Raw genomic sequence first — 8,946 nt, 5'->3', positions numbered from 1 at the left:
AGTTTAGTTCATTTATTGCGGATCTGCTTCTCAGTAGATTTTGCCTTCAGAAGCGGCGGTAGAATCTTTACAAATAGTAAAACTTGAGGTTATTTAATATATCTTAGTAGGCTTTGCACTTTTAATAGGGATGATGACAGTTTTTTTAAATTATTTATAATAAAGATTTGATTTTTTGTTTGTGTGTTACAATTTAACTCAAAAACTACTCGACCAAAATTTTACAATATTTTTTCGTCCTCCATTTCGAATACGTATTTGACGATTGGAAAGGTTACAAAGTTGCAAAATAAAACCCATGTATTTCTGTTCTCGAGCCATTTTTTTTTTATTTTCCCTAAACAAAAAAAATGTAACGATTTCAGCAAGCTCAAATAATTAAATTAGTCTTTAGGGTTATATCTAACGAATAGATATAACCCTAAAGACTAATTTCGCAAGGCTCGAATAAGTACACGTTTAGATAACGTAAGATATTCAAGCAAACCCTCAGCTATGCTGGAAAAATAGAAACAATAATGTTCACCTGAATAGCTTCCACTGCATCCAGTGGTTCGCCTATGTGGCTTACAAAGTCCTGGGTTCGAGCTGGACTTAAGATTATCACAGACTCTAGCTAGGTTTGATGTTACTGCCAACCCATACTATGACTGCATATCGTTCAGAATTAAAAAAAAAATAAATCAAAAACTTTTAACATTATTGAAAGTAGGGTAAAAATGGACAGTAAAATATATATCTATACTAATATTATAAAGAGGTAAAGTTTGTAAGTTTGTAAGTTTGTAAGTTTGTAACAATTTTTTGAAATGGGGTAATCTTCGGAACTACTGGACCGATTTTAAAAATTCTTTCACCAATAGAATGCTACGTTATCGGGGAGTGCTATAGGCTATATTTTATATTTATATCATATATAACTACTGAGAGATCGCGGGTTTTCTCTTACAGGTCAGACCGAAAAACTTACTTATTCGCATGCGCTGCCTCAACCATTGCGTATAACTGAAATAAATGTATGGAGGCTTTTTGAACCTTTAAAAGTTCTACAAAAAAGTCCGCGACACCATATATCTATCTTTTATATTTTAGCAGATATAGTACCTTTAGTACTTTAATAAATTATTTAAATTTTAAACTAAGGTTTACGTCATTATTTACACAACTAAACTTAAATCCTTATCAAAATAAATTATTTAATAATCACAAGGATATTATAGAGATAAGATTTGCCCTTTACAGTATGTTAATTAGTTATATAGTTTCGGAGATAATACAAAATTTCTGAAAGTCGCAGAAATGCCGCTATTTGACGCCCCGCGGTTTCAATTACGTGGTTCCCGTTCCCGTATGAATATGAGGACCAAACATAGCCTATGACACTCGCAAATAATGTAGCTTTCTATTGGTAAAAGAATTTTCCAAATCGGTCCAGTAGATCCAGAGATTACCCCCGACAACCACACAAACTTTACCTCTTTATAGTATTAGTATTAGAAATTATAGTCTTTTTGTCATTGCACCACGCACAAAAGGCTGGACCAATTTTGCTGAGGGTAGGGATAGGATAGAGGTAGGGAAGGGGTAGGATAGAGGTAGGGTAGGGGTAATTTAGGGAAAGTGTAGGGTAGGGTAGGGTAGGGTACGGATAAGGTAGGGGTAGTGTAGGGTAGGGGAGAGGTAGAGGTAGGGGAAGGATATGGAACGTATAGGGTAGGGGAGGAGTAGGATAGGGGTAGGGTAGGGTAGGGGTAGGTTACGGGTAGGGTAGGGTTAGGGTAGGGATAAGGTAGGGGTAGGGAAGGGTTAGGGTTAGCGGTAGGGTAGGAATAAGGTAGGGGTAGGGTAGGGGTAGATTAGGGGTAGGGTAGGATAGGGTATGGATAGGTTACGGGTAGGGTTAGGGTAGGGTAAGGTGGGGGGAAGGAAGGGTTAGCGTTAGCGGTAGGGTAGGAGTAAGGTAGGGGTAGGGTAGGGTAGAGTTGGGTAGGTTTACGAGCAGGATAAGGTAGAGGTAGAGAAGTTTACATCAATTTTTACGCGGACGAAGTCGCGGGCGTCCGCTAGTTTTTTATATAATAAGAATTTAAACCTTTTAAAAAGTATTATTTTTATAAATAATACTTTTTAAAAGGTATAGGTACACAAACTTTGGTTAAAAAACTTATATTACATACTGTCACTAACTATATGTACATATTTATCACTAAGTAGGTTTCGAAAGAAGCGGATGTGACAGTATATTATTATTACTTCAATACAGTTTAATAACTAAAACATGTGTACCTAAAAAAATAAAAATTAAATCCAAAATTTTATACTAATTTTACAAAGTTATAGAACCAAGTCTTCATTATCAAAATGATCGTTCTGCCAGTCTCGTTGCCGACTTCCTTGATTAAATCTGACAGGGCTTGTCTTTATTCTGTTTCTGTGAATAAGAATAAGATTTTTTTTATTTGTTCTTTACTTATAGTTTTAAAAACATACATACTTATAGTTCTGAGTTGGGCAGATTCAACTCGAACAATGGATATTTTTTTTTTATTATTATTCTTTACAAGTTAGCCCTTGACTACAATCTTACCTGATGGTAAGTGATGATGCAATCTAAGATGGAAGCGGGCTAACTTGTTATGACATCATACCGGAACGCTAAATCGCTTGGCGGTACGTCTATGTCGGTAGGGTGGTAACTAGCCACGGCCTAAGCCTCCCACTTGCCAGACCTAGACCAATTAAGAAAAACTCAATCGGCCCAGCCGGGGATCGAACCCAGAACCTCCGTCTTGTAATTTTTAACGGCTTAACTTTTTAGTGTATAGCATAAGTACTTGTATTAACTTTGTTGTTAAGTCAACTTATATCAAGAAAGAGGTTATTAAAAGTTGTTACTAACCAGCTGTTTTTTTGCTGTTGCTTAATTAATAGTTATATCTACAACTTAACAGCCACAATTTCCTACGAATTGCGTGGTACATTATCTCGTTCCGATGCTCGGAAAATTTTATTTCCTGGTAACTCAGTTAGCTTCCAAAATCAAGAATTAAGAGTAAATAAAAAAGTTGATCGTCTCATCGAGATGAAGTTGGTACTCTCTGCATGTACTGAACCGATTTTGAAAATTTAAAATATAAAGCCACGTTATTTGTGAGTTTGATAGGCTATAGTTTCTTATCAACGTATTAGCACAAAAATGGAACCTACGCGGGTAAAACCACGAGAGGTCTGCTAGTCATAAATAAATAAAAAACTAATTCGCGTTGGCGTAATTGAAAGTTTAATTAACTTTATATAGTCGTCATCTAAAATTCATTTCAAATAAAAAAAAAAATCATCTACTTACCAACATATAGATTGTATGGAAGAATAGCTTTATCATGGTCAACTACGTTATTGAGGGTATTATAATTCACTTTCATGATATCAAGGCTTCTAAGGAGAGAAAACATAATTTGTTCAAGCACACCCTCAGCTATGCTGGAAAAATAGAAACAATAATGTTCACCTGAATAGCTTCCACTGCATCCAGTGGTTCGCCTATGTGGCTTACAAAGTCCTGGGTTCGAGCTGGTTGGGCTATGAAATATCTTGTAGCTTGTTGGCTTCTTGGGCTCACCGAGAAACAGAGTCGTAACACCAGCAAATTTCTAATTTGAACATATTTACTTTACATATTTTTTCTGGACAACTTACATGTATTATACTAGCGGACGCCCGCGACTTCGTCCGCGTAAAGTTCGTTGTCAACTTTACTACTACCTCTACCCTACCCTACCCCTACCCTACCACTACCCCAATCCTACCCCTACCCTACCCAACCACTACCTCTACCCTACCCCTACCCTACCCCTACCTTACCTACACCCTACCCCCATCCTACCCCTACCCTTCCCGTACTCTATGCCTTTCCTACCCCTATCCCACCCGTACCCTTATCTCACGCCTATCCTACCCCTACCCTACCACTTCCTTATCCTACCGTTACCTCTACCCTACCCCTACCCTACCTCTACCCCGGCCCTACCCCTGACCTACCCCTACACTACCCCTACGCTTCCCTACCCGTACACTACCCTACTCTATAAATTCTCTATCTTACTCCTACCCTTAGCAAAATCGGTCCAGCCCTTCGAGAGTGGTGCTATGACCAAGGGAAATAGAGACTTCTATGCTAATAATATAATGAGGTGAAGTTTGTGTGGTTGTAGGAGGAAATCTCTGGATCTACTGGACCGATTTGGAAAATTGTTTTACCAATAGAAAACTACGTTATTTGCGAGTGTCATAGGCTATGTTTGATCCCCATATTCACACGGGAACGGGAACTACGTAAATGAAAGCGCGGGGCGTCATATAGCGGAATTTCTGCATCTTTTAGAAATTTAGTATTATCTCCGAAACTATTTAAGTAATTAACATACTGTAAAGGGCAAATCTTATCTCCATAATATCCATGTGATTATTAAATAATTTATTTTAATAAGGATTAAAGTTTAGTTGTATAAATAATGACGTAAACCAAAGTATATAAAATTAATAATTTTTAAAACACAAAAGGTACTATATCTGCTAATATATAGAAGATAGATATATGGTGTCGCGGACTTTTTTGTAGAACTTTTAAAGATACATAAAGTCTCTATACATTAATTTAAATTTTACACAATAGTTAAGGCAGCGCATGCGAATAAGTCTGTTAGGAGGATTTTCGGTCCGACCTGTATGACAAAACCTGTGATAACTCGGCTAATAATATATGATAGCCTATAGCACTCCCCGATAATGTAGCATTCTACTGGTAAAAATTTTTTTGAAATCGGACCAGTAGTTCCGAAGATTACCCCATTTAAAGAATGTTACAAACTTAACTTACAAACTTTACCTCTTTATAATATTAGTATAGATAATATTCAGTAGAAAAGATATATTTTTGAGTATGACTTAAACGATGAATGAGATACTTAAGATAATAACTATTACTATTACCTACACAAATACATAGAAAGGTGAAGACAATTAGGAACAACGATAATATAATATATAAATACTCTAGTAATATAATTTTCTTTCACTCCAACTGAAAAGTCGCCAAAAACCCGTTTTATATCGCTTTCTGATTTTATTTGATGCGCCGGTTTTCCCTCTCCCTGACGCGTGTATATTTTTCCTCTCTTAGTCCAGATGAACCTCCAACGCGCTTGTTTAGCTGTTTCACGAACTAAATAAAAGAGACTTTCCCTCGGATTCTAACTTCTTTCCCACTCTCTCTGCATATACAATATCTCTTTCATCAATATCTATACCCAGCTTTGTGGCTATACAAATAACTGTGTGATAAGGATTTTCTCCACTTACTTCTGGGAGGTTTGAAACTTCTATATCTCCCTGGAGGAGATCCTGGTCCCGCTCATCGATATCAGATTTAAGCTGTAAGATCGTTTCTTCCAGCTTGGAAGTTTCCGTGCCTTTGTGACTGGATGAAACTTTGACTTTTTTCTCAAGGTTTATCAGTCGACTATTAAAGTCATCCATTTGAAGTTTGCACGTAGAAATGGCCTCCTGTATATCGCACAGGTCAGCATGAAACTCCTTGAGCTTCTTCCTTAAACCGTGTAGCTCTTTCCGGAAGAGGCGTATTTCGATGCTCAAATCGAATAACGGCGTGTTGTTTATATCTTCATTTTCAGAGTAAGAGTCTGATGTGGTCGCTGTGGGTGTATTTTTTTGGATATCCACCTGCCCGGGTGACCTTGCCGCTAACTTTACAGGAGTGTTAACGTTACCGACTTTCGGCCTCCTCGACACACATTCTGGACAGTCCCACTGCGCATGTGGTTGGACGTTGTCGGCAAGTTCTACGCACGCTTTGTGGTGCAATTTATTGCATTGGCCACATTTAGCGGCACCTATTGTCGACATAAATTTTCCACAACCTCCGCAATGGTTCATATTGATAATAAAAATTTTAATAAAAAAAATACAACCGACTTCAAAACCTAAAAACGTACCCACTAAACTAAAAAGCGAAAAATAACATCATATTATGTTCTACCTGCTGATCAGTATGAAGGCGGTGCTAAGCCGGTGATGTATTAATTCAAGACACTCTGTAGACACTCAACTGTCCCAATCGGTCCGTGACGTCACTCACGTATATAATGGTGTGCCGCAACTCTTTTTAACCGACTTCAAAAAGGAGGAGGTTCTCAATTCGGTCGGTATTTTTTTTTTTTTTTTTTATGTATGTACACCGATTACTCAAAGACGCCTGGACCGATTTCAAAAATTCTTTTTTTGTTTGAAACGGTATAGTCCCCATTTGGTCCCATTGCCATCATTTCAAGATCTGATGATGGAATCCTGGAGAAATTGAGGGGAACTTTTGAAAATTATATGGGTGTCGAGTGTGTTCGTATACTTTTCCGTTTAGTACTTTTAAGCACTACAATTTCATGAAGGTTTAAAATCGATCTGATGATGGAGCCATAAAACAGACGAGGGAACTCCTCGGCCATGTACAGCAGTTACCTTGTGTTTGGGCTTGATTAATTTGTATTAATGAGAACTTTCCACATATATAGGTTGTGACTGTCATTTAGGGGTTTGGTGATGAAGACCAAGGATAATTAAGGGAACTCCTTAACAGTTTACAGTAACTACCTTGTGTTTGGCCTTGATTAATTCGCATTGCTGAGAACTTTCGACCTAGATAAGTTGTGTATGTTATTAGGGGTCTGATGATGAAGACCAAGGTCAATTAAGGGAACCCCTTAACGGTTTACGGTAGCTACCTTGTGCTTGGGCTTGATTAATTTGTATTGCTGAGATATTTGTACCAAGATGGGTTGTGACTGTCATTAAGGGTCTGATGTATTCGTTTGAGATGAAATTTTACACTAAAAATGGAAAAATAATTAAAATCAAAACCTAAAAACGTACCCACTAAACTAAAAAGTGAAAAATAACATCATAATATGTTCTACCTGCTGATCAGTATGAAGGCGGTGCTTAGCCGGTGTTGTCTCAATTTAAGCCATTTCTGACAGGACCACATGAAACAACACTGTCTGCAAAATCTAAATCTATAAGATATTCTCACATGGCTTGAATTAATACATCACCGGCTTAGCACCGCCTTCATACTGATCAGCAGGTAGAACATATTATGATGTTATTTTTCACTTTTTAGTTTAGTGGGTACGTTTTAAGGTTTTGAAGTCGGTTGTATTTTTTTATTAAAATTTTTTTTAAATATAATATTACACCGTCATTTCGATTTATGATGTTTTTAGAGCAGTAGGATATGTAGCCAGATATTATAGAGACAGATAGAGCCAACACTCCGTAAGTGCTATAATATCTAAGTCGATATTAAGGCAAAAAATAACGTGAATACAAACGTCAGAGCAGGCCCGACAAGGGTTCGAACCCATATACATATGTTTTATACGTACCTATGTTCTATAACAAAATTAACATGACTAGCACACACTATAGTTTATAATGTTTATTAAATGACAAATAGTAGAAGCAATGTTTTAACTGTGGTAGAAAGCAGTTGAATTCAAACAACTTTTCATAATTATCTTAATGAGTTTAAGATATTTATCTTAATGAGTTAAAAAACTGTAATAATAATAATAGTTAAAATACCGTAACCAAAATAGCATATACCGAAACTCGATTTAGTTGTGGTGAGCGAAAGTAAGTACCTAGGTATTGAATAATATTCAATTTTGTGATTAAGTATCGAATAATAAGTACAATACAATTACAACAGAACTTAATGAGTAGTAGGTAGCTGTACAGTGCCAAAGTACAACCAGGTTCCCTTATAACAGGCATCAAGTCATAGTCTATTGAGGCCCTCCCATAGAGTAGTATAATACATCCTCCTGACATTCTACTTTGATATGCGAAGAGCCTTCTTTTTTCGGAGGAATACATTTCCGTGCGCCGTCAAAAAAATAGATAGTTATGAGTTTTTGCAAAGTCACGTGATAGATAGTAAATTTTTTTCGTCTTGCGAGTGAGACCTTCCGAGATATTATATATCCGACGCGGAGGTCCCTCAAAATTTAAGTTTTTAGTGTTAAGTTTATCACCAGTTTTTTTTTTATTAATTGTTTTATGGTTTTGAATGACTTCTTCGTTCGTAGACACAGTGTTGAATTCCACCATAATAGGTTTCAGTCCACCAGAAGGGGTCTATAGATGTTCTTTATATCGCGATGGTCAATTTTTACAGACAAAGAACTGGATAGTTCTATAACCATATTTTGTAGATCATATCTAGTCTCTTTCTGTTTCAACTGTGGGATGTTTCTAATTTCAATTGTCGAATTTAATGACTTTTTTTCAAATGCTTCCAATTTGGTTTCTAAGATATCGATGCGGGATATGTGTTCTTTTCTTTCCAACTCATACTTAGTTAATAATGATTTCATAACGTCATACCCATTTGATAGGTATTCTATAGTTTTAAATAGTTCAGAGTTTTGATTTTTGATTGAATTTATAGCATCCTGTAGCCAATTTCTTATCTTGTTCAGCGGTGAAAGATGACACATTATTGGTGAAACCTTATTCGCATCTCCGCTAACATTCCGCGGGAGACACTTTCATCCTTACCTTCGAACTTTATTTTGTTACGTACAATAGTACGGTCCAGGCCCGTGCTCTTATTTAAAATGGGTTCCGAATCAAGTGCTGCATTGACGCGCCACTGCAGTCGAGGTGTGTGGCGGAACTGGGATCCATATTAATGTAAAACTTCGTGTTTAAAAAACTTCACTTTCAACTGGCACGCACAGTCACGACGAGACCAAATAAACATTGTAATGAATTATTGGTAACACTGATAGTTCAGTATAGTAACTACACGGGGAACATTGTATTGCAACGAAACTAGTCTCCCTGCTACATAATAGTTAGAACATTACG

The 8,946-nt window shown here is 36.7% G+C and overlaps 1 long non-coding RNA gene across 1 annotated transcript; it reads right to left on the bottom strand.

The window, feature by feature from the left end:
* Nucleotides 1-439: 439 nt before the first annotated feature.
* On the bottom strand, nucleotides 440-8,946 carry LOC128198080 (uncharacterized). Its single transcript, XR_008250822.1, has 3 exons — nucleotides 8,635-8,946; nucleotides 3,347-3,480; nucleotides 440-2,431 (listed from the first exon to the last, which is right to left on the bottom strand). It is a non-coding gene; the product is annotated as an uncharacterized LOC128198080 (long non-coding RNA).

The sequence above is a fragment of the Bicyclus anynana genome, chromosome 4 (genome assembly GCF_947172395.1).
Source record: "Bicyclus anynana chromosome 4, ilBicAnyn1.1, whole genome shotgun sequence".
NCBI lineage: Eukaryota > Metazoa > Arthropoda > Insecta > Lepidoptera > Nymphalidae > Bicyclus > Bicyclus anynana.
The sequence above is the reverse complement of the archived record's forward strand: the minus strand, read 5'-3'. Positions and strand labels throughout refer to the sequence as shown.